Here is a 27,768-nt window from a genome sequence, read left to right as displayed (position 1 = left end):
AGGTTGTGACCTATTATCATGAGCATCACTAGGTCTACTTCGGATGATTTTTGTATGCATTTTGAGTTTTGAGTTCAAATGACCAAAGATGCCTTCGACACAAATTTTGTAAAAACTTTAAAACATATATCTATTTTAACTTTCAAAGTTTTTATATATGGTTATGTGCAATCCTATTCAACTAATGACGTGAATCGAAAATTTTACTTTTATATATGTCGCAAAAGTTTGTTTAACACATAGTTCGCTAAAGAATTAGTTAATGTGTTAAAGTTTCTGGGAATATGTTGATATTGAATGTACTCAAAATGTCTTTCCAAAAGACTAACTCTAAGGAACATACAAGGAATAGTTAGGTTTCAGACGGTATAAACACTTGTAAGTTGTAGTATGACGAGTGGTGAGTCTAGCCTAATGATGATTCGGTGAATGCCAAGTGAAATGGCATCAAAGAGAAGTTCGATCAATGCACTATACTCGACGATATTATTCATAGAATGATTGACACAAATCCCTTGAAATCTCACTAACTCGCCACTTGGAGCGAAAATGGCCCATGCTGCAGAAGATAGGTTCTGCGTACTATGACTAGCACCATTGGTTCCAAATATTCCGACATTTGCAACAAATGCAAATAAGATTTCTAACCACATAAAAACTCTAAAAGACACACTACCACACACACATGTAATTAAAGCATATATTCAATGATTTTACTACACTCAAATAAGCATAGTAACGTTTGAGATATAACCCGTTTCGGGGCTGCGACAATGGAATTCCATCATAATCGAGCAACTCGTAGGCACCTTTTGCTATAACACGCTTGACAATGTAAGGGCCCATCCATAGTGGTTCAAATTTTTGCGCTCCTAGTTTATCATCTTCCTGATCATAAAGCAAGACCAGGTCTCCTTCTGAGAAAATGTGAGGCTTGACATTTCGGTGGTATTACGCCTTGATTCATTTCTTATGTGCTTCATTAGCCAATGTGGCTTCACGACGGGTTTCATCCAGATGGATGAGTTCTAAGAAACACACATCTTCATCAAAAGTGTCGAGTAACAGGTCAATTGCGAGTTTAAGAGATGAAATTTCACATTGTATCGGCAAGATTGCCTCTAGACCATACACCAATTGAAAGGGTGTGAATCGAGTTACATTCATTAACGAGGTTTTGGTATGCCCACAAAGAAGAGTATAGGATTAAATGCTAGTTTCGTTTATGAACCCCTATCATTCTTTGAAGCATTCGTTTAAGGACTTTGTTGATGGCCTCAACTTGTCCATTAGCTTGTGGATAATAAGGAGTAGAACTATCATGTGAAAGTCCTAACTTGGCAGTTAACTCGGTCATCATGTGATTGCAAAAATACAACCCATGATCTGTAAATTTAGTAGGTGGTACACCAAACCGGGCAACCAAGTGGTTGAAGAGGAAAAGTGTCGTCGTCTCAGCACTATTGTTTAATGTAGGCATCGCCTCGGTCCATTTTGTGAAATAGTCAATGAAGACTATAATGTACCCATGCCCCCCAGTAGAGTGAGGGTTACATGTCATGAAGTCAATACCCCATTTGAAAAATGGTCCAACATCGATGACAAGATGCAATGGTGTAGGTGCTAACCTAGCTTTACGGTCATAGATCTGGCATGCATGAAAACTTCTGACAACAATAATGTAATCTTTGAAAATGGTAGGCCAAAAGTAACCAGCACAGAGAATCCTTTGTGCGGTAGCATAACCAGATAAGTGGCTACCACAAGCACTTGAATGGCAATCATTCAAAACTTTCTCTGATTCCTCATGTGTGAGGCCCCTCCGTAAAATTGAATCGATACCATGACGGTAAAGAGTGCCACCAATGATCAGATAATCTTTGGCTTGGTATCGGATACATCGCTATTGTGAGTGAGAGGTATCAGGATGGAAAGTTTGGGTCTGGAGATAAATTAGTATATCTCCATACCACCGGTCATATAACGAAATTGGGAAAAGAGACTTATCCAAAATTGATGGTTCTGATGTTGAATCAATGGCAGTCGAGGGAAGGTCGCAAAGAAGCTCGGCGAAAAGTAGAGATTTCTTTGATTTGGATTCGATGAATTCCAAATCAAATACCTAGAAAATGACGATCCATTTTGAGTATTTCCCCCAAGCAATTGATGTTATATAATATATGTCATAGGGTTGCAATCCAAAATGACAATGGTCTTTCGGAGCAGGATATAATGGCGAAATCTCTGTATAGCTTGAACAACAACCAAAGCTAGACTTTCGACATAATAGTACTTAACTTTTGTATCATTGAGATTGCCACTCAAATAACATATCAGATGTTCAATCCCATCCTCTTATTGGACTAAAACCATTGCAATGGTTGTATCTATAATGGCGAGATACAGGAAGTAGTCATTTTGATAATCCGGGAATACATTAATGACACTCTAATCAAGGTACCTTTAGGAGCATCAAAGGAAGCTTGCGAAACTTGATCCCAATGGAAGGGTATCCCCTTTTTCAAAAGACGATTAAATCCTTTAGCCATTTAAGGATAATTGGGAATGAATCTCCATAGAAAGTTAGCCTTCCCTTGGAGTCTCTGTAGATGTAGCAAATTGGAAGGTGGAGGCAAATGAAGAATTGCCTGAACCTTAAGAGGGTCAAGTCAAATCCCTTCTTAGGCACTATGAAACCAAGCAATCGACCAGAACCAACACAAAACACACATTTGTGTGGATTGAGTCAAGTTTTTTAGTGTTGGCATAGTAAAAATATAGCTCTCAAATGCTGTTGGCGATCAGTTTGCTTTCGTGAAAGAGCAGGTAAGTCATCAAGGTATGGTTGGACACTCTATTTGATGTCATGGAAGGCATAATTCATTTCCCTCTGAAAATTGGCTCCGGAATTCTTCAAACCAAAAGGGAGTTTCCTGTAAGAGAATGTGCCCCATGGACAAATAAAAGAAGTTTTATATTGGTCCTCTGGGTAGATATTGATCTAATTATAGCTAGAAAGGCCATCCATAAGAGAAAATATTTCACATCAGACATATTCATCAATAATTTGGTCGATAAAGGGAGTGGGATAATTGTCTTTTGGACAAGCCTGATTAACATCCCTATAATGGATGCCCACTTGCATTGTCCCTTGTTTCTTCATTACAGAAACAATATTGGAAACCCAATCAGTAAGAGGAATAGGGTATATGAAACGAGTATGCAAAAGTTTTTCAAATTCTACTTCAATGGCAGTTACCTTCTTTGGATGAACAGGACAGAGGCATTGTCGCACTAGTTTGACATCAGGATACATTTTAATTTCATGTTCAACTGTACTAGAGTCAATACCTGGCATATCCTCATATGACCATGAAAATATATCTTCAAATTCACAAAAAAGAGCACAATAAATATCAAGTTCTGATGGAGAACACGATTTTCCAACATGAATGTTTTCTACAACTCTAGGTTTGGTCAAAATATTGATAGAAATAATTTATTCGATATTTGACACATTTTTCTCGGAATCTACTGTATCTATAAAAATAGAATTTGAAATAAAATCAACAACTGAAGGGTGATTAAGTTCATTTGAAAAATATTCTATGTAATCTGGAAGATGGGAACAATGATGATAATATTCCCATGGTTCTTCTTCCATCATCATTGATTGGATGATTCCCTCATCAGTAGAAAATATACGTGAAAAAGGATCAAAGGAAGTACCATATTCTAATGAATGATCTACCCATACAATTGGCAAAGATGGATTTGGGTTCACCGCACAAGCCACAAAGATTGATTGCTATGGAAGCTCAATGGGGCTTAGGGACATGATTTCATTACTAATATCAACTTTAGTACTATTGGTAATCTTCCTTAAATCAAATGAAGTGGAAGATATCATGTTGTAAGTCTCAACAATTGCAAATTCTGCCATGTGTGATGGTAACGGTAGCGAAAAAGTACCCATTAGGGAAGAACCCTTAAAGAGACCTACACCAATGTTTTGAAGAGGTATCAAGGGTTTGTGAACTAATGGAATGCTTCCAGTAGCCTGTGAACTAGAGGAGAAGAATGTGAGTTGATCAATAACTGTGATTCCACCTTTATGAGGGAATGCAATCATACGAAAGTATGTCGAACCCACAACAACCATAGCATATACCCACAGTCTTCCTAGAAAAATGTTGTATTCAAGGGGTCCATCAACGACCTCAACTTCAACAATTACTATTTTCCCCCCTAGTTCAATTTGCAGATTACTCAAAATTTCAGAAGGTGTATATGTGTGACTGTCAAAAGCTTTTAACATTGTTGGTGAACGTGACAAAGGAGGTGAGCCAAGTGTTTTCTAGAAATTCAATTAAATAATACAAGTAGATGCCCCCTCCTCAATAATGGTTCCGTGAATAAGTTCATTCAAGGCATTTACTTGAATTAGGAATGCTAATTGCGTAGGTAACTGTGGCATATAACCTGCATGGTTGAAAACCACAAGATTGGAATCCCTTGGATCGATTCCACCAATTGCTGACAACAAAGCCTGCTTTTAGGAGGGACAATTTTGAAGCTTCTCAAACATTGACATAGCAGAAGGTGATTGAGCCAAATCTTCTACTTGTTATAATTTTGTGATGCTCGAGCTCAAGTGTTAAATGTCAATTTATGTACTACTCCCTTAGGTGGTTTTATTGTTAACTATTGTGTAATTGGAGGTGGAATAGTTTTAGATGAAGCCGAAGTCGAAGGATTAGGTTGATCAGTGGCCTAGTTATTTAATGACGATGGTGGATTTCCATAATATTTATTACGTGTAGTCACAATAACATCATCTTTAGGCTTAGTTACAGATAGCATAAGCACTTGTGAAGTGGAAGCATGGTCTGTAGAAACCATATGTGTCTCCGGGTTCGGAAAAGGATTTGTCAACACTACAGATGTACTAGAAGTCTTAAGAAACTTTGAGAGTTCAAAGTGGTGAGGAAAATCTCGCGTAGAATGCTCATCATTACAAATTAAACATGGGTAATGAGTTTTCCTAGCCGTAGGAGAGGAATCACATGATTTCTCTTGGGGGGGATTATTTGGTTTCTTCTTGTTTTTCCCCTTCTTCTTGCTTCCTGGTTGCTTTTCATTCTTTCCTTTGTTAGATGACACAACATTAATTTTTGAAGAAAGAGTGTTATCAGATGAATTTGAAGTTTGATTCAAAATGGCAATTGTTTGACCACATGGTCTACCTACCGTTTGTGTGCTCGAAGAACCAATCACACTGTCACTGGCATGAGAGTCCTTACTCGATGGTTGTTATAGACATTTTTGTGCCTCGCAGCATGGAGCATGAAATGTCGATAATTACAGGGATCCTCAGTCCCTAAACATGTTGTTCTTACCCCTAGAAGAACAAGGTCAACAAACCACAACACTTCCTATCAGTTCTCCACCTGAAAACACTCAAAAACAGGCAATTTTAAGTTCATGTCAACTGCTCCACTGAGCATCTGCGCTGAATGTCAACTGTCCCACTCTATACCTGCACTGAAATGCAAAAGAGCTGAAGGCTACCTGCGCTGGGCGAGATTGGCCAAGTGGCACAGTCATTCTGCAAGGTGTCAGATGCCCAGGAAGCTTCCAGAAGACACTTGGATCAGCAAATTCGCCCTATGATGAGTAAGAGGTACTTGATCTCCAGGTGGAAGCAAGGATCTCCAAGTGGACTCAAGAACTGAAGTTTAACTGAAGAGAGAGAGGACACAAGGTAGCTTCATGTCAGTCTCAAGCTGACTCATCCTTTCTCCATTTACCCTATATATAGAGCTCTCTTATGAGGTCTAGGGAGGCTGGAATTTTGTGCAAGTAAGGAAGTGATGTTGGTTTACAGTTAGAGCTATTGGGTGATTGCTTTTAAAGAGGAGAAGAGGAGATTTCTTGCTGCTGGGGAGGCGCTACTGGATTGGAGCCATTTATGGTTGTAACCTTCTCAGAACCTTCTTTCTTCTATCAATAAAGCTTTGAAGTTCTCCTATATACTTGTATTGCATTGATGTATTGTTTTTACTTGTATATTTGATTCATTCTAATCCATGCATCAGTTATGAGTACATGTTTCTTGTAGTTTCCCTCTCTCGTTTTGCAGGATCTTTGTGTAGCTGGGCCGGCAAGAGAGCAAGGAGCTGGGAGCAAGAGGCAAAGAAGAGAAGACAGGATCGACAATAGCGAAAGACATTGGTTGGTCAATCTTTTCTTCCTTCTCTGTACTTTCATAAAGAAGAAACATCAAAGCTTTACTTTCTGTTGTTGCTAAGGAACTATCACCCTTAGAGTAGGGATAGGGTCATTCCGAGTCGGATACTTTTCCCCCCAACAAATTGGCGACTCCGCTGGGGAACCCTGTATCTTGTTGGTTAGTTGTGTTTCTTGCTATTCATCTCATAAACAAGGAGAGCACCAAATCGAACTGAAATTGAATCCTTCAATTGCAAAGTAGAGGGCAGCTGCTCTGGCTCAGTTTCTGAGCAAGTTTATGATTTGAAGAGCTGATCCACAAGGACGCTTGAGCTCTTTGTGATAGCTTTTCATCCTCTTGATCATCCCTTAGCTTGTACTTGACCTATAGCTTTTGATTTCAGCAAAAACTGTGAATTTTTGAGCTTTTTATGACCCGGAAACTGTTGTAAACGCAACTCTCGTTCATCAGTGCAGGCTGCCCAAAGGCAGTCTGCATTTCAGCGCAGGTAGTCCCTTCGGGAACTGCGCTGAATGTCAGTTTGACAGACCAGAGCCTGCGCTGAACCAGTTAGGCAGTGCCCTACTGAGGTTTCCTACTGAGTCTTGGCCCTGTTTTCACTGTTATTTTGCTGCTATTGCTGGTCATTGTACCTTGTTGTAAACCAACTATCCTTGACATTATTCCGCCTCAGTTGTGTGATGAAACTGTGATTGTTCTTTCAGTATTTCTTGTTTCATTTACAGTTTCCCATTGTGAAAAGCGAACTAGTCTAGCTGTGACCTCTTAGATCCAGAACTGTAAAAGTGTCTTAGTGGTCTTAAGAGCTAGTGTTATTGCTGTTCATAGCTGATTGAGTTTGTTTGTTTTTCATCTTATGGTTTGAATTCATACATTTTTAGTGTCGAAACAAGTACCTGTAAGGCGTCTTTTGATTTTAGACAAACTTGTTTGTTTACGCTTCAAATTGAATTCGAAATTATACAACAGTTTCCTTTTTGTCTTACATCAACATTAAGGAAAAAGAAAAGAAATACCTGCATCTTGCATTTGCATTTTTGATAAGTTTGCGTGATTGATCTAGGAGAAAGTGCATTAGTTTGTGCTTTATGATCTGTGTGAAAAGATGATGTCTTTCTTTTCCCTCAGTAGTTAGGACTTTCAAAGCTAAAAAGATTGTAAAGCTTGCTTATCATTTTAGCTGCATTTAGGAATTTGTATCAATACATCTCGTGGTGATCCTGAAAGACAAACTGCTAAACAAGATCAACTTAAAATATATTGAATGAATCTAAAAACGCTTTGTAACATAACGCTCACAGTAGAGGTCTAGGTAGAGACGTGTTCCGGCGTCGTTAAACGTAGTGACTGTCGATCTCTACGAAGGTGGGTGATTCCTCCTGAGGGACGATAGCACTAATACGGACTTGTGCTCCCGCGTACCGTCGCGTATATTGGGAGACCCCTATAGACATTTATCCTTTATCCTTAGGAAGCCGTGTCGGCTGCCCTACTGATCGCGATGCAGTGAACACAGCATTCACGAAGATCGACCACCCGTACCGTAAAACGTATTCTGTGGTTTCGCGAAAGGTTTGGCACACCCTCTGCCTAGATCTCCAGAGCAGTTTCTTTTGACCTTTTTCAAACTCTATAACTGAAAAAGTCCAACCGAGCATTTGTCACTTCGGGCTCGTTAATACATCGAAGGCGACTAGAGTCATCTTTAGCTTTTTCTCGACTCTTAAAACATGAAAAAGCAAGTTGTGTCTAAAAGCGTCTAATAAAATTCATTCAATACGGAAACATAATTCCCCTTTTTGTATTTTAGTTGATCAAGTAATCCGCAACCGTGGAGGAAAGTCAATTAAAACTCCGTCGTTCGATGAGACTCGCAAGTCAACCGTCTTTGTCTCCGGAATCGAGAGTAGTACGGACGAAGCGAACTCGCTTGACCGGGTCAAAATCTCCCATTAAAGTTAGAACAACAGTTCCAACAACATCTGAGATTCTGGTCACTCCTAGTATTTCTGGAATCCCTGCCTCTATTGAAGAAGTTCAACAGCCACAGAGGGACAGTTGCACTGATCCTGGTCTGAGAACAAGTACTTGCATAACTGAACCAGTTCCATCTGAAACTGGTCCACAGAGTCTTGTTACTCAAACAACTGTCGCTGTCGAAGCAACCCCTTCTTCGGCACCAAAAATCTTTTACGGACCTGACGGTCTTCCTCTTCCTCCTGGTCTGATTGGAATAGAGGAAATCATAGAGGACCAGCAAGCAAATACTCCAACTCATTTTGGAGTAGGCACCACTCTTTTTCCTTCTGCATCAGAAGTTTGTCCATCGCCAGGGGAAGTTCCTGTAGAATCGTTAGGCAGTTTATTGGATAGACTTAAAATGTCTGAGAAACCGTCAACATCTAGGACTGTGCCAAATGACACAGCGACAGCAGAAACTCCTGCTGTCACTCCAACGATGTTTTCCGGCATACCAGCTGTCCCGACTAGCTCTCAACAGCTAGAAGGAGTCCACCCAGGGACTATTACGACAACTTGGTCTGTTCCAGTTTGTTCTTCCGGTATAATACCCAGTAATTCTTATGTTGAAACTAGACAAATTGATCCATTTGGAGGTCAGTTTGGGCCATCCAGTCCTCAAAGGCAATCTATACCTTTGAGCTCCGGATTGTTACCGTATGGGGGGCAATATGCCCTTTCGCTTCCCCCTCCGTGGGGATACCCATACGGCAGTTTTCAACAACATTCAGGTTTGACTGAAGTAACGACGAGTGGTTGGGTACCTATGTTACCCCAACAACCGAGAGTTGTATATTCCATGCAACAATGTGTACCTATGTCTAGTATCCCGACGACGCCAGCAATTGTAACCGTGTCGCAAGTTCAATCGATGCCTGTTGTATGTCAACCCCAGGTTGTAATGCAACAACCCCTTGACCCTGCAACACAACCACAATTGCCAACTGCCGGGACGACACAGATACAAACGGGAACCATAAACCCGCATCTTGGTCCGTCGGTTAGTATCGCACAGCAAAACATGGCTTCGCAGCCATGGATGGTGCAATACCAACAACCTCAGTTTCAACAGGTGTACCAGGGATCTGAGCAACAGATCTTTGCGAATAGTGGGCAACCCTATATTCAGAACGGGTTAAATCAACCACTTTACAGTGGCCAAGCCCACCAGCCATATCAGTCATATCAACCTCAATTGCATTATGCTGGTATGCAAAGGCCTACTGCTCAGGCGATTCCATCGTATCCTGGGTACGCCTCGCCAAACCTAAATCAGCAGTTGCCATTCGTGGTGACTTTAGAATTACCAGATTTACATCGATTGACAAACGATCCAATCGCCTATGCCCATTGGTGGCCAGCGATTCCTCACAAACTTCCTTCGGACATTCCTAAATTCAATGGAAATCCTGGCGAAGACCCGTCGAATCATGTGATGACTTTTCATCTATGGTGTTCGTCGAATACCTTGAATGATGATTCGATAAGGCTTCGGGGGGAAAAGTATCCTACTCGGAATGACCCTATCCCTACTCTAAGGGTGATAGTTCCTTAGCAACAACAGAAAGTAAAGCTTTGATGTTTCTTCTTTATGAAAGTACAGAGAAGGAAGAAAAGATTGACCAACCGATGTCTTTCGCTATTGTCGATCCTGTCTTCTCTTCTTTGCCTCTTGCTCCCAGCTCCTTGCTCTCTTGTCGGCCCAGCTACACAAAGATCCTGCAAAACGAGAGAGGGAAACTACAAGAAACATGTACTCATAACTGATGCATGGATTAGAATGGATGAAATATACAAGTAAAAACAATACATCAATGCAATACAAGTATATAGGAGAACTTCAAAGCTTTATTGATAGAAGAAAAAAGGTTCTGAGAAGGTTACAACCATAAATGGCTCCAATCCAGCAGCGCCTCCCCAGCAGCAAGAAATCTCCTCTTCTCCTCTTTAAAAGCAATCACCCAATAGCTCTAACTGTAAACCAACAGCACTTCCTTACTTGCACAAAATTCCAGCCTCCCTAGACCTCATAAGAGAGCTCTATATATAGGGTAAATGGAGAAAGGATGAGTCAGCTTGAGACTGACATGAAGCTGCCTTGTGTCCTCTCTCTCTTCAGTTAAACTTCAGTTCTTGAGTCCACTTGGAGATCCTTGCTTCCACATGGAGATCAAGTACCTCTTACTCATCATAGGGCGAATTTGCTGATCCAAGTGTCTTCTGGAAGCTTCCTGGGCATCTGACACCTTGCAGAATGACTGTGCCACTTGGCCAATCTCGCCCAGCGCAGGTAGCCTTCAGCTCTTTTGCATTTCAGCGCAGGTACAGAGTGGGACAGTTGACATTCAGCGCAGATGCTCAGTGGAACAGTTGACATGAACTTAAAATTGCCTGTTTTTGAGTGTTTTCAGGTGGAGAACTGATAGGAAGTGCTGTGGTTTGCTGACCTTGTTCTTCTAGGGGTAAGAAAAACATGTTTAGGGACTGAGGATCCCTGTAATTATCGACATTTCATGCTCCATGCTGCGAGGCACAAAAATTTCTATAACAATGGTGGTGGAGGAATAATATAAGCTAGTCTGGGTGCATTTGGGATCTTTTCATAGAGCGTGTTAGACTGTGTATAAATCAAGTCCAAATATTTGGCACAAGCAACTACTTGCTCTTCAGTAACAACTCCACCTTTTGCCACATCCTTGGTGATAGATGGAAACAATGATTTTATAACACACTCACATAAAATCTAATCAAGAACAAAAGTTTTGACCATTCGACGACGACGACGCCACTCATGAATATGATTAGAGATATGAGTAGAAATACTCTGTTTAAAGTTCGTCAATTGTTTCGTCCCAGTTTCATATCGTATGGGTAACTGAAAGTGGGTTAAAAACATGGTAGCTAAGGATGTAAAGTTATCAAAAGAAGCTTGCCGTAACTCAATGTACCACTTCGCAGCCGGACTAGTAAGTGTTCTCTGGAAAAGACGTAGTCTAATTGAATCATCATTCAGGGAGTTTGATGAACACCATAAATGAAAAGCCATGACATGGTTGGACAGGACTTCTCTAGGGTTTTCATTGAATTTTAGAATATCAGAAGATAATTTATGAGGAATCATCGACCACCAAGATGCATAAAGAAATGGGTCATTGGTAAGCCGATTTAGATCTCGTAATTCAAGTGTTGCAACAAAAGGAAACTGTCTATTGAGGTTAGGTTGAGCATAACCAGGGTAAGATGGAATTGCCTGGGTAATAGGCCTTTGCATACCAGCATAAGGCATCTACTACTGGTAACCATGATAGGGGTAAGTTTGTTGAGCAAATATAGTATAAGGTGGTTGTTGAGCACTAGGATAAATTTTCTATTGTCTAAACCGAGCATAGGCTTATTCACCAAGACCAGGGTAAGTTTGGTATTTTTGGAATTGCTGTTGTTGATACTGTGGTTGCCATGGTTATTGGCCACCAATGTAAGCTTGATCAGGTTGTGAATACACTAAACCAGTGTAAGTCAGAGTCATTCCAGTAAAAGGTAAACTAGTTTGAGGTTGTTGGACTCTAGGCACAAATGGTTGTTGTAAAAACGCTTGAGAAGGTTGAATCTGTAAACCAGAAACTTGGGGGTCTGAGGTTGAAGGACCAACTTGAAAAGGTTGAGGTACAACTAACTGATCTTGTGATTGTGGTAAAGTTCTAACAACAGGCATAGTAGGTATGGATGAGACCAGTTGCATAGGTTGTGATGGATACACAAGCCTTGGTTGAATGTGTATTGTTGGCTTCCATTGACAAACAACCTTTCCAGCCTGACCTAAAGATGACAGCATACCGACATATGGTTTGCCCCCAGAAAATGGAGGATAAGGAGATTGAGCATATTGTTCTCCGTATGGGGGTAATCTAATGTAAAGTGGATACATTAGATGGTAATCAGATAAACAAGCTTGATATTGACTTGATGGGTCAAGCTGTTCAATATCCGTTAATGAAGATCGAGATAAAATTCATGTAGAGGACATGGGTGGAGACCAAGGGCTAGAAGCAGCACCTGAGTGGGTTCCAGATAAATAATGTTAACCTAGTGGGATGGATGAAACACCATACAAATGTGACCCAGGTGTCGTGGTAAACATCGAAGAGGCGGCGACATAAGATTATGTCGCAGCTGTAACAGATGGTACAATCTGGGATGTTGACTCTGCCATAACCAAATGTCCTAGTAAATTTCATAACGAATCAACGGGTGTCTGAAAGTAATCAGGATCAAAAGGAGTAGTAAAATGATGAGTATGAGGATAAAGATAAAGTGCAGGTCCAAAATGAGCTAGAGTTCTTGGTGTTTCTTCCTGAGGTTCCTCTTCAATCGAAATCAAACTAGGTGGAAGGATTTCACCGGCAGGTCCATAATAGATTTCCGGTATTCGTTCCCTAGGTAAAGGGGAAGTCTCAACAGTTATAGATGTCTGAGGATGAACCGGTCAATCATCTTTTGAAATGGTAACAACTTATGATTGTTCAACTTCAAGATCCAAGTGTTCTAGTAAAAGAACAAGAAGTTCAGGTTGGGTTTTTTGAACAACTTCTGGTTCAAAAGTAACTTTTGATTGAATGGTGACAGGTTCAGGATCAACTTTTGGTTGAACAGACTGAAGTTCAGAAGTAGTTTCTTGTTGAACAACTTTGGGTTGAGAATCAACTTCTTGTTGGACAACTTGGGTTACAATTTCACTAGGTTCACTTCTAATGTCCTCTGATAATTGTGGAGATTCCACTTCAGTAAATATGTACCAGTAATTGTAGGAGTAACTGGGGTCACAGTACTTATCAGTATAGGTGTTTCTCGTAATTTAGATGAAGAACCAGAAGTTTGTGATGTACTGGATTTAGTCAAATGAGACCACTTTTTCCGGATAGGTGTAGCTTCAGGCGGTAAAGGTAGTTTACTTGCTATCCTCTGTAAACGACAGGGTAAGGGTTGATGTTCCTCCATGATTGCTGATTAATTTTATTACAAAAAAGAAATAAACAAAAATGGATAAGCTAGGCAAAAGGATTACCAAGCAATTGTGAATTGCAGAATACCTCCTCGCGAACCGAGAAGTACGGGCAGACAATCTCCCTGAATGTTGTGTTCAGTGTATCACAGTGTAGAAGGCGGCCAACTCGGTTAACTAAGGATGGATAGAAACCTAATGTAGTCCTCCCATATATACCCGAAAGTACGTGGAGGCCCAAGCTGTGTTAGCATTGTTTAATACGAAACCACATAGTGAGAGCATTCCTTTATACTTTACATACTGTAATACCGCCCTATATACTCGAAGGTACATGGATGAGCTACGATATACTCACTTACGTGGAATGAAGTATCACACTTGGAATGTATCGCAAACAAGTTAGCTACAGCTACTATGCTTTACGACATCAGAACATGTCCCTAGCCTAGAACCTCTAAATGTTTTGTGTTAGGTGAAAATGCTCCATTAGGCTAATTGATATTACTTTTAAGTTGATCTTGCTTAAGAATTTTCCTTTCAAGTTGACCACATGATGTTTTCTGAAATTCCTATAATGAAACTAATATGATAAACGTTCTTTTCATTCAATTTGAACAATGAAAACCTTAGCTAATAGGGATAGAACAATCAGATTCTTTTAATCAAAGAGCATATAGCACATCTAATGTAATTTCCCTAAACTATTCTTACAATCACACACAAACTTTTCAATGAACGATGCAAGTTTTCTTTTCAATTCCCTTAATGTTCAAATGAACAAAAGGAAACTAATGCACATACAATCAATGAATATTTTTGCAAGAACGAATGCTTACAACAATTCATTTTCGAAAGAAATGAACACTTTATGACACTTTCTTTTTAGGAAATACTAATCGATATAAACTAACTTTGACAATGAATTGATAATGATAAATAAATCACTTAAGAAACACTAAAAAATCAAGGCCATAGTAGGGCTAGGAAAGGAAACGCAAATTAATTTCAGAGACAAAATAATCATTGATCTTTCAGCGAGCAAAAATAGAAGGAAATTTGGAAAAAACCAAGCGAGAGGTAGGATTTTTGACATAAGGAGGATTAGCGCAGCCCTAAATGAGAGATAGTGCACTTTAGAGAATTATCATCAAGACAAGGGTGCTTTTCAATGCACTGTGTTCAGACCAAGCCTGCGTTGGTTCTAGAGAGGCCATTCAAGGGACATTCAAGCACAATTTTGACCAAAAAACACTTCAAAAGGGTTGAAATAAGATCAATGGAGGCAATTAAAGTTTACTAGGGTGTACCAAGATGAAGATAAACTACCCGGAATGATGATCGCTTCCTAGTGGATTCGCCAATTTGTTATGTGGAATTTTGCATCTACTGATAAACACAACTTCCCTAAGTGGGTAGCTACATTTAGAACAACAGAATTAAAGAGTTTAACCTTTTCCTATAGAAGATAAATAAGACAAGGGACCTACTTGTAATCTTCCGCTTCCCTTTGTCTCCTTTGAATAGCTCCCGTCACTCCTCGAACTAAATCCGGTCGATCAGTACCTGCAATCATAAACAGAGGACAAAAACCAATCAAAGCAAGAGACCTATCTACTATAATTAAATGGAATCGAAAGAATTTACACATATAATCATCATAAATAAAAACAAGAATATGGGAAAAGTTGTAAACAACTTTATTAAGTAGAAGTAAGAATTACAACCAAAGAAGTCTGATTCCATGTCACTCATCCAGCTTGAGTTCCATCTTTCATCACACCAAAAGAAAAACACTCCAATAGCATAACAGTATTTGCTTATGATCTCAAACCTCAAACCAACAATATCTCCTTACAATTCTTCAAAGCCAAACCCTTGATCACTATGATGAGTGCTCAATTTATAGGGAAATGGAGGTGGTTTTGTCATAAATTGGCCATTGAATGGCTTTCCAAATTTGGAGTTAGTTTCCATGGGGGAAGGGATGAGAGGATAAGAATTTATGTGATTCATTAGCTATCCAATTTTGAGCTCATAGGGGAGGATAAGAGGTAGGAATCTTCTAGAATAGTATAGGATGTATGATTATTCTGAGAACCATATGAAGATTTCGTTCAATCTTGCCCAGCATAAGTCAAAGTGGGCCTAGGTGCTCTATAGAGTAGGCTTCAATGGGCCTAAGTGCTCTGCAGCATATTTACCCCTGATCAAGGCTATGCTAGTCCCTCAAGGACTCATTTCAAGATCTCTTCAGGCCAGGAAACTCTCAGGAATGATGGCATTCAATGTGATGACTTGTCTAGGGCATGTAGCAACTGAATTAGGGTTTGATGAGCCCTAATAGTAATGATATGAATGTTGGGAGTGATGTGCCCAAATAGACCTGTAACAGATAGGCGATGCTACCTCCTGTATCTTGTATAATGTATTTCCCAAAGTAACAATAACAACATGAGTCCTTGACCCATATACAACTTGTCCCTTCCACAAGTATGGTTGGCCTCATAATATATCACAAACATCAAGGGGAGCAACGTCACATAATACCTCATCCATGAAGGGGTTGATGTTGTATGGAAGGCGACACTTCTGGCTCATGTGAAGATCCCGTCCTTGGTTAAGCCACTTGATGGTGTACAGTTGTGGATGTGTTGTGGTCGGTAAGTCGAGCTGCTTCACAACCTCTGCTGAAGTGAGGTTCTTTTGGATCCCCCTGTTGATAATGAACTATAGCAGGGAGCCCTCTACCCACATCTGGGAGTGGAAAAGGCACTCCTCCTCCTCTAGATCTTCGGGTTCCTCCTTCTGGATCTTCGTGGTGGCAACAGTGGCATTGGGATCCGCATCAATAATCTGCTTCCCTTTATCATTCCCCTTATCTGGTTCTCACTAGAGTCTAAACATGCATCTAATTCCGAATACTTTAGCTCGGCCACCACTAACTGCTTGGCCTAATACTCATTTTTGTTATGAGTGGTGCTCTTATGGAACTCACACCACTTTCCCGTGTCTGTCTTTAGCTTCGCGGTGTTGTTCTTTTCTTGTGGCTTTGGCAGGTTGTCCTAGGCCACCTCGCGTTCGCTTTGTCCTTTGTTCAGTGGTTTGGTGGTGCCTTTCACTTACTTCAGATTTACAAATCCAAAGTCTCGCTTCTTCTGTTTAAACTTCTACTTGATCTTGATAGCATATCGATACGTCATGCTGAGTGAGGAGATGTCTAGGAACTTTGTCTATTCTTGGGGGTACCTGTGTAAGCAACCACATTATTTGAGTACCAAATGCAACTCAGAATCCTTGATACCAAACTTTGTGCGAAGGGTACGGAAAATATTGGTAAACTCTGGCATGTCCTAGTCCCTTCCCTGCCACAGGATGGTGCACTTTATGTATTTATCCTCATAGATTTTGAGAGGGTAGTACTGCTCCTTGATAGCATTGCGGAATCAATTCCAAGTGGGTGCGGCTAAAAAAAGTGAGGCCATACTTTCATCCTTCTGCTCCGAGTAGGTTTCCCACTAGTCCTTGACATGGGGAGTGACTTTGAGAAGAGCGAAAGTAATCTTTACCCAACCGGAAAAATCATGAACAGAAAAATACCGTTCTAGCAAATTTAACCATTTATTTACAGCGTCTACATGTATCTAACCCTCAAATATGGGAATGTTAAAGTTACCTTGTACCTTAAAGGGTGTGGCACTTCGAGACTAGCTGCTGGAAGTAGATGTATCGCCCCTGGGTAGTCGTTGAAGGATCTAGGAAAAGTTGTCCATCATCGCGTTCCTTTGTTGCTCAAGGTCCTCTTCGAGAAAGCTTTTGATTAAATCCTCTGTCCCCTCTTCTTTCTTTTCATCCACCATGGGAGGTCATTAGGATTTGTGAGGCTAGTCTTACAAAGGCTCGACTAGTTCAAGCCCTAACTCCTTATATCCCGATCTTGTTGGCGACATGCAAAGAAAAATAGAGAAAGAGTAGACCGCTCTCATACCACTGATCTAGATTTAAATAGGAACGCAACAAATTACAGAGATAACCATAAATACAAAGATACAACAGAAATAATACTTCATTTCATTAATGTAAAATATTGAAATATGTTTACAAACAGAAATGGAAATAAACTAGCTCAGACGATGTTAGCTTATCTCTGGGAAGTGATGTCATGGCTACATGCTTCTTAACTATCTTAGAATGAGGCTCGAAGGCCTATTTATTGTTGAGAAAAAATGGAAAACCATAAACATCTAAATCCCTAACCCTAGGAGATGAAGGGCAAAACTATGGGTTCGGTTTTGGGTAAATTGGTACATCAATTGTGTGAGGTCGTAACTTTGGCATATGATCTATGTTTTATGCGCACAATAGCTTGTTCGAAAGATCTATCTGAGAACTACAACTTTACAAAGAACAACATCGGTCCACGGACCCATGTTGCTACTAGGTTTCCAGAAAAAACGTCGTTTAGGACCTCTCGAAGTTGAGGACCCAAGAAACTCCCAAAAATAGTAAATTGTACTACAAATAAAGAAACTAAAAAATTGAAAGAAACAATGGTGGGGTTTAGGTGGAATTGGGGGGTGGCCACCAATATCCACCTCCATCAATCCCTAATATAAGAGTTAGTATGTCCAACTAAAGGGCTCAAAGCCTTTGCTAAAAATTTAGCTAGAAGATAGGTAGGAGAGGCAATAGTGTTTACTATAGGTCGTAAAGGAATGTCATTATTATGTATTTTCGGAGCACTGTATATCCTAAGGACTATTTCACCAACAGGGAATAATAATATTCTAAACCAATCATCAAGGTTAGATGCTTAAATAGCTTTTTGGACATCTTTGATAACATTTGTGATAAGGTTTCGAGAATTTTTGTTTGTAGCAGTTAGATGTTCCATCATTTTTTATTATAATCTTCACTGTTCAGTACCACCCCTTTATTAGCTTTCAAGGTAACAATTTGATTATTTTTAAGGCTTTTTAGTGAAAGGCATTCATCTTTGTTGATATTACTTTTAGGTGGTTTAGCTTTTCTCGGGATAACTGAGCAATCTTCTCTAATGCAATCTCTTTCTTCCTCAGGGAGATTCTGAATATCATCTTCAATGCTGCAGATAATCTCTTTAATGGGAATGAATTGTCGAGTAATAACAAAGTTAAGCCCTTTTTTGAGAACCTCATATTCAAGATTATTAAGAGGATGGCCAGAGAGATTAACAATTCTTCTCTCAGTTTTGGAGTTTTGATGCTCGATATCAATGACACCATGGTTAATGTTTTCAGTTACAGGGAGTTTCTTGTTAATTAAGGATTGTTTAGTAATATTAGTTTTCTTGTTGGAAGAGAATCTAGTAATTTTTGCGTGGTCTCACTCTCAGTATTACTGCGTTCATTGGTATAATGAATTCCTTAATTTAGTTTTGGAAACGCTGTCAATCAATAATTCCTAAAGAAAACTCGAAAGAATTTTTTTTTGCGTTCTCTTTATTATTAGTTTGATTAGTAGTAAGACAATTTGTACCAGCATAATTTTCTAAAGTTGGAATGGTTTCATTATTTCTAGATTTAAGAATGCAGTCTGATATATCATTGTTTGCGTGAATTTGGACAGACAGCTAATAATGAAAGGATTACCGATGGGAATTTTACAGATAATCGTATGCACTGTATCGACGCAGCTAAGTTGGTGGTTTGAAAGAGAATGTGGTTCACTGTTCGAATATTAGAGGGGAATTTGCAGTGGTATCACCATCAGGGCAAAATTTAGATTCATGCATTCGAAGTTTGGTGTTTGGTGATCAATTTCGTGGTTTGGTTTTTATAGAAACGTTAGCATCTATAATTTTCTAGAGGTTCCAATCGATTAATGAGGAACCCTTCATATGAATATTGAAAGCTTTGTTGGAAAGACTATCAAGGATACTACTGATTCTTTTAATTTCTTTACACAGAAGATGTTTTTGAAAGTTAAATTTATTACGGAGGTAGTGATGAACCTTAACGAATTTGGGAGTGATTTTTATATCCCTACAAGTTTTTAAGAATTCAATATCTGCTGCTCTTCTACCAATTTTCATTATAAGATTTTAGAGTGAGAAAAACCTCACTGCGAACACCCCTTCCATACTGGGTGAAAATTGCACTATTCAAGCTTCTGTGGTAGGAGTTTTTTTATTAGAAACGGAAGATCCACAGATGTAGACATTTCTTTGACGTTTCGGACCCCTAGCTGGTTCGATTGTCAAGACTTTGAGTGTGTATGAAGAGCAGAGAGGGAAAGGGAATATATAATAGAAGAACATGGAACTATAAACGTTGACTAGAGGCTGAAGTATATAATAAAATATGTAATAAGAGAATTTTTGTAGGGTTAATGGGATAAAAAAGTTAATATCAGCTTATATTGATAAATTATTACATATAATTTTTTTTTTTTGGAAAATTATATTAATATGTAATTATTGTTAATAGGAAACTAATTTATTATTGTAATAGGATATTGGAGATTATTAATATTAAAGGATTTTGATATTAAGGCATCTAGAGGGATTAATTTATATTAGGATATTGGAGATTATTAATATTAAAGGATTTTGATATTAAGGCATCTAGAGGGATTATTTTATATTATATTTAATATGATAAAAGTATATATAAGATTTGATCATATGGATTATTTTATATTATATTTAATATGACAAAAGTATATATAAGATTGATTATATGGATAAAATAAAGGTAGCATGAAATATTTATAGATAAGGAAGAAAAGGGTGGGGGAAGGGACCAGTGAGAGAAAAGAAATCAAGTGGGTGAGAAGGATTGAAATGGAGGAAGATGTGAAGAATGGGAAAGGAAAACTAAGAGTCAACAAAACTTTTTATAGAGTAAGATGAGCCAATTGTTATTAATTTCAAGGCCATTATCTCTATTAATATTGTTAGGATGTTTCTTTATTGCAATAGCTCCTCTCATTCTACGCCTATAGTAATTGTTTTCTTTAGATAATATCTTGGTGCCTTCTAGGCAAATGTGGTGTTTAGAATTCTTTGCATGTTCAGCTAATGCATAATTTCTTGTTCTTTCTTGTTCAATATTACTATGTTCTTTAATTCTGATTTTTAGAGAGGGACCAATTTCACAAATATAACATTTTGTTAATTTTTTATAACAATGGTATGTTTTGTGCTTAAGAGAAATTTACTTCAATTTTCTTATTAACCCAAAATCAATTTCCAGATTAGCAGTCATGTCAACATGATACTAAATGAAATATAGCATAAATAAAGTAGTAGAAGACAAGCCACGAGACGACACAAGATATGGCACTAGCCAGGGACAAACCCCAATGTGGGGAAACCCTTTGTTCAATTATTCTTATTATTCTTCAAAATTTTAGTAGAGAGAGAGTTCAATATGCAATATTCACTTTCCCAATCAAACTGAAATCTCTTCAAACAAACAATAGCAACAAAAAGCCCTAACCAAAAAGTCAATGCTCATCAACATGGAATAATTTGACCTCCATAATAGCTCATTCAAACCCAATCAAATCCGTCTCCAACAGTCAATCTGAATTAGCCCAAAAAAGTCTTGAAAAACTCAGTCAAACTTGGTCAACACTCACTCAAACCCTTTTGCACTCAACGCTTGTCAAACAATATAGATTGCCTCAATTTTTGTGCCTAGAAATGAGGCATGCCCAAACATAAATTATCCCACCAAAATCACATTCAAACAAGTTCAACATTGTTGATCAAACATTGGTCAAACTTCCCTGAAATTCTGTCAATGGTGAAACATAAAAATTGTCTTCTTCTTCGTACGTGTGGAGAGAGAGAGGAGCCCAAAATTCCGTACCCAGTCAAATGAGGAGAGATATATGTATGAGAAGATGAGTGATGTATAAATTAGGCAAAGGAACCTTCTATTTATATGCAAATGTTGAGGATGAATAGACGTGATTATTGGGCCTCTGAGCCTACATTAGTTTGTTGGGCCTCTGAGCCTACATTAGTTTGTTCATCGACCTTGAAAATTTGTCCATAAAGGAAATAAATTCATACCTCCATTTGCACATGTCAGAATGAGATGATTGTTGGGCTGTGGAAAAGGTATGTTTTATCCTTGTAATAACTTAAATTTATCATTTTCCTTTATGTGTTTATATTCGTTTTAGGAATAAATATAGAAGAAACTATCGAAGAAGCTCGATAAAATCAATCATTAATGAATTGGGTAAATCTGGGCATGAAAAACTAACTTTCCCTATCTCTATATGCATGAAGATAAATTGAACGATTGTTGTTCGAACGATAGAACAACAACGACCAAGAAAGGAAAAGGACAACATCTTGATTACAAAGGATAGTGGAAGACCAAGAGGATTAATTCTATTCTGTGATGAAATCAAATTGTTGGTTGTGAAATCGTGAGGATTCACTTTTAACCATTTATCTTTCCAAGGTTATATAAAGCCATCCAATGAAATGAACAACTAGTTAGAAAATTCAAGACTGTAACTATTCATTTTTTACATAGAGTATTTTCATTACTATGACGTTGTAACTGTATTATTAAGTTTAATGAAGAAGAATGTATTTTACCTATAATCGCATTTTGAGTGTCTTTCAATAGTGACTTTTGGAGACTTTGGGCCTGGTCTATAGGAGATATATTGCTTTAATTGTGTCATATTTATTTATGCTTATTCTTATAATTGTTTATTAATGTTAGTTCCTAAAATTAGAATTATTTCGATTGTTGTGAGTATGGATTATTATGATTTTCTTTTGCCGTTCAAACTAGATTTTAGAGCTTGTTGTGTTTTACATCTGCATGTTAATATTTACCTCATTGATCACGTTAGTTTAAGTATTCGATTGTTGGTCATTCTGAAGTAGTGTTACGAGAGTTCTCAAGCTTATGGTTGATTGCTTTCTGTGAGATGTTTGAATAGTTACATGTTGTTCATTTGCTTTAGATTTCCTTCGTTGAATGAATTATTGTATATAACAGTTAGATTTGCTAAGAGTGATTCCTTTTACTTGCATTCCAATTCAATTCTATGCATAATAGATTAAAGTAGATTTAAAAATACTTTAGAGATTTCTTTCAGGATTGTTTGGATTGTACTTTGAGAATTATAAATTATTGCAACGATTCTAAATCATTTCATTATGAATTACCCTCTGAATTCACTTGCATAGACAATGTTGAACACTCTTGAAATAAACAGACTTACCCTGTGTTGATGATTAATGTAGGTATTAATATTGCTTTTAGTAGTCAATTTAGTGCACCAACATTTTGGTGCCATTGTCGGGGAGAGTGTTTCAAAGTGATTTATTTTTATTTTGCTGTAAAATAATTGGGTTTTAAAAATGGGAGGTTGTTAAACACACATGGACAACAAAGACAATGTGAAAGATAAATCATGTGAGTACATTTTTTTATTAACAGGAGATGTACATTTATAATACAATGTTGTGACTCTTGGGTTTCAGATCCCAAGGTCTCTTGGACTCCTTTTGTCCATTCGACTTCCACACTAACCCACTTAGGATTAGGTGTCCAACATTCCCCCCCTTAATCCGAAGGGTTATGTATGAGTCCAAGAAGAGAGCTGTAATACAAAATGTGCAAAAATGCATGGCAGCACTAGGCTGAATGTGCTCTATGAAATGTTGGTATAAAGGGCAGTGGTTTAAGGATGACCACCAACACTGGAACGCTTAGTGCAGTTCCCGGAACTCTTCCAAAACTGGCAAGAAACTGAAGTTTTCTACTAGAGGAAGTGATCCTACTGTTTTAAATAGGGAAACCTTCAACCATAAAAGGGAGGTCTCACCCCGCATAAAAGGTAAAACTTCAACCTGAAAAGGGAAGTCTCAACCTCTGATGGTTTAAGGATAACCAACAACTCTGGAATGCTTAATGCAATTCCTTGAACTCTTCCAAAACTGGCAAGAAGCTGGTGTCTTCTGCTAGAGGAAGTGTTCTCAATCTGTGATGGTTTAAGGATGACCAACAACTCTCGAATGCTTAATGCAATTCCTGGAACTCTTCCAAAACTGGCAAGAAGCTAGTGTCTTCTGCTAGAGGAAGTGTTCTCAATCTGTTCACGGGCATCTTTGTCTCTGGCTACAACTTTGAAACTGGTGTGGCAGGTTGTGGCTCAGGCTCGCTTGATGTGACTTTGAAGCTTGTAGATGACCATCATTTCCCCCCATGTCAGATACAAGGTGAGAAGATGGAGAAAACTCAACTGCAAGAGTGTTCAATACTCTAGAACAAGTTCTGACATGTGATTGGAATATCTTCTTGGTTGTTGATGCCCATTGCCAAGAAGCGATCCATCCAAGATGAATCTTTGTTCTTGCAGGACGTTTGTTTCTGAAGCATCTGTGTGAAGAATGGCTGGTTTTATGACAGTGCTTACATGGATGAAGATCAAAATAGTGATCTTTCATATGGCCAACTCGATCACAGTGTTGGCATTTCAAGATCTGTTGTTTTTGTTGTTGTTGTTGTTGCTGTGGAAGAGGGGCAGAATCTGGAACAGCTGGAGGTGAACTGTCATGAGGAACAAGTGAACTGTCATGAATGAATCCAGCACTCTGAAACTGAATGGGCTTTGAGTAGTCTGGAATATGAAAGGACAAGTCCTTGTCATATCCAAGACCAGTTCTGTGCTTGTTGTGGACAAGCTGTTCCCAAGGTCTGATGATGGGCTTGGGAAGTGCAGACTGAGTTTCTGCGTCTGCATGTACAACTGCTGCTTTATTTGAATGAACTATAACATTATTAACATGCTGCTGATGGGTGGTTGTCTCAATGTTCTGAACAAAAACAGGTTCAGAATGGTGTCTATTTTGATGTAGCTCTTCTTGCTGTAGCTGTGATTCAAGCTGCAAAAAATCGATCTTTTCCTGTGCATTTTGTAGACATGTCTGAATTTCTGAGAGAGATCCTTTGCTGATTTGTAATGTGTCATCAACAGTAGATAATATCAGAGTTTTAAGGAACTGTAATACTTCACTGGTTCTGGCCATTTTTTCTTCAATGTCTAATTTACACCTTAAAAATCCTCCAAAATCCCACAAAAAAATGTCAGCTGCTGAATATCTACAAGTTACACAAGAAAGCCCTGTAGCTTAAAGGGAAAAAAAAACAACCAACAAGTTACTTCAAGAAATTTAGCAGCTGATAGTTCAAGGTATCTTCAATAAGTTGCTCAAGTTCTGCACCAATCAATTCTTCAAGTGCTTCACAATGTGCCCTAGGATGATACTCCAAGGTCTGCTCAAAATGGCTTTGAGAGGCTTTCTCAAGACTATTGTAAATTCTTCTTCAAGGCTTCATCAAGTGCCTTAAAGGATGTATCTATATTACCTCAAAATAGCTTCAACAAATGCTTCAATGATGCTCACCTACAGGACACAATTCAAGTTTCAAGGTACCTGATCCGAGCCTTAATACTTCATTGTTCTTGCAGGTCTTGTCCAAGATCCGAGCTCCTCAAATACCTCTCCACACACTGATCCAAGTGACTGTAATATAGTCCAAGCTCCTCACAACATAGGTCCAAGGTATATAGGACTGTTCTAAGGTTCTGAGCTTCACAACTGAGCTCCCACAGGCAGACTACCTGAGCCACCACAGATTTATATCTTCAGTTCTCCACAGGTTAGGTCTGAGACACAACTGCAATAAGTCCGAGATGTAATCTTCTTCACTGAATTCTTCACCGAAAATTGATGGTTGAAATGAAATGTCCCACAACAGCTTACTGTTTTGGGCGTTACAATCAAAAACAGATTCTGCAGAAGGAAGAATATGACTGAATTATTTCAGATGTCAGCGCCAGTACAATCTGAAGCAGAGAACTATTCACGTGGTTGTAATGGATGCAGCGGGCTTCTTCCAATTGAACCAACCACACAATGAATTCACCCACACTTTTTAACCTAGATCTAGATCTGGCTTCTCAGATTTCACCGGGTCTTTCTGCGCATCACACAACAGGTTCTGGGTTCTTTCGATGCGCTCTGCCACTGAAACACAACACATAAATTTTTAAGTGATATCACCACAACATTCAACAATGAACCGGGGAAGCAGAGAACTCTATCAACAACTCTAATCTCTGCCCACTGGCTCCCAGAGGATCCACGTGCCACACAGCCTCTTTAAAACGAACATCCCTGAGGAAACACAAACTAGAAACGAATCACCTGCCCATAGAAAACGAACCGTAAAGCTAAGCTCACCAAACAAGTTACAGTATTGAATGCAACAGAATACCGGTGCTCTTGCAATGCCCATAATCCGGAGGCGCACACATTGAAACCCAAAATATCCTCATCCCAAATGGAAAACTTCTGCCGCACACTGCAAGTCGTTCTGAACAGAAATTTCTCCAACTCAAATCCTTGTTCTTGTGGGAAAGCCTGAAAAGACAGGATTCCGCCAGATTTTTTTTGAAAGACAGCCGTAAACTTTAAAGATATCTTCCCTCGCCTAAAATGGAAGAGCCTTTGCCAAGCTATGAGCAGCAATTACAGAGTTTGCTTGGCACGCGAATTTTCTGGAGATCTTTGCATGTTCTGGACAAAATAGGAACGACCTCACTTCGTTGGAAGGAACGAGCTCCTTGCATGGATCAACACCACTCTGCAACTCTCCCTCTGCAAAGTTGAAGAGGCTGCTTCTGGAGCAGTTCAATGTCAACTTATGGATGCTGTACACCCTGGTGTGGTTCCCATGCACAAGGTCAATTTTGATGCAAAGACAGAGTATGAGATGATTCAAAATTACAAAGTGCTGCAGGACGTGTTCAACAAGCTGAAGATTAACAAGTACATTGATGTTAACAAACTAGTGAAGGGGCGCCCACTGGACAATCTAGAATTCATGAAATGGTTAAAGAGATACTGTGATTCGGTAAATGGTGGAGTCATGAATAGTTACAATGCACTTGAACGGAGAGAGTCTTGCAAAGGCGGAAGAGAAGTTAACAAGAAGGCAGCTCCAGTAAACCCTTCAAGCAAGGGCAGTGCACTGGGGTCTAAAACGGCCACAGTTGCTAGCTCTCGGAGAAATGATCCTTCAGTTACAGTTGCGAATGTAGGGACTAAACATTCCAGGACGGGGTCAAATGCTGCTAGCACTGGATATGTGTCTGCACCCTTCCAAACAACTTCAACTGAACCACCGTTTTATGGGTCTTCAACGCCCAACATTCCCCCTGTGACCCGGCACAGGTTCAGGTTCTAAACGAGCATATCATAGAGTTGAAGCTTTCAGTAGACAGCTTGGAGAAGGAAAGAGACTTTTACTTTGCAAAGCTGAGGGATATAGAAATACTTTGTCAAAATCCAGATGTTGAACCATTACCTATGGTTTCAGCAATACAGAGGATTCTATATGCTGCTGATGATAGCCCAGCTATAATTGCTGAGGCACAAGCAATAATATACAGGTCATCCAATCGATCTGATGAAAACGATGAGAACAAGGCAAGGAGAGAGATCAACAAACGTAAATCAGCAGGGACACCTGAGGTGGAAGATGCTGTGAAGTCCAGCCTTTCTCCTAGACAGCGACGGAACTCATGTGAAGACTCCAACAGTGCAGATATTTACCAAAGTACTTCGCCTTTGAAGATGCGTTAATCAGATGATAAAATAATTTCCTATCTGATTCATATCTGGAGGAATCCTATCAGCACTGGTATGATCCATGCGGAGAGACCTCTTGTTTCAAGAGTCAGGACTGTAAAAGACAGAGGGCACAGGTAAAGTATGGCACAAATAGTGCTGAGTGAAGGAGCGTTTCTCTGCGCATCAATGAAATGGGAGCAGACATGGACCAGAGGTGTTATAATTTCAGTTTAAAAATAACCAGGAACAGCAAGGTGGCTCTCCAGCTTCTCGTTGAGAGGATGGCGGATGCGTTGCGTTTGTAGACAGAAATGGCAGTATGGAGATAGTGTTATTATGAGGTCTGCAACATTTTGAATATGGAGTGGCTGGCAGTGCAACGTGTGCCTCAGATTTGGGCGCATTGATTTCCCAAGATTTCTGTACGCATAATTGAAGGGAACATTTTATGCAAATCAATCAACACAGATATGAAAAGCATATTTGAACTAATGAACCAGCACTCACGCCATACTACAGACTTCAATTTCAATGAGCAATATAAATTTATCCTAACAAATAATCACAAACCCACAAGCTTCATTAAGACATAGAAGCGTTGGTTTACACAGGCCACAAAAACAAGTGGCTTACGTAATATTGAGAAAGTTATGATCGTACTTGCTCTGATACCATGTTAAACACACATGGACCGCAAAGACAATGTGAAAGATAAATCATGTGAGTACATTTTTTTATTAACAGGAGATGTACATTTATAATACAATGTCGTGACTCTTGGGTTTCAGATCCCAAGGTCTCTTGGACTCCTTTTGTCCATTCGACTTCCACACTAAC

General features: G+C 39.1%; 1 pseudogene; it reads left to right on the top strand.

Annotated features, from left to right (window-relative positions):
* The window catches only part of LOC149256729 (microtubule-associated protein RP/EB family member 1B pseudogene), a 74,532-nt pseudogene extending 47,581 nt beyond the window's left edge, over positions 1-26,951 (top strand).
* Positions 26,952-27,768: the final 817 nt, after the last annotated feature.

This window comes from Pinus tabuliformis, chromosome 7 (genome assembly GCF_031772625.1).
Source record: "Pinus tabuliformis cultivar Carrire ecotype Pingquan chromosome 7, CPIR1, whole genome shotgun sequence".
Classification (NCBI taxonomy): Eukaryota; Viridiplantae; Streptophyta; class Pinopsida; order Pinales; family Pinaceae; genus Pinus; species Pinus tabuliformis.
The sequence above is the reverse complement of the archived record's forward strand: the minus strand, read 5'-3'. Positions and strand labels throughout refer to the sequence as shown.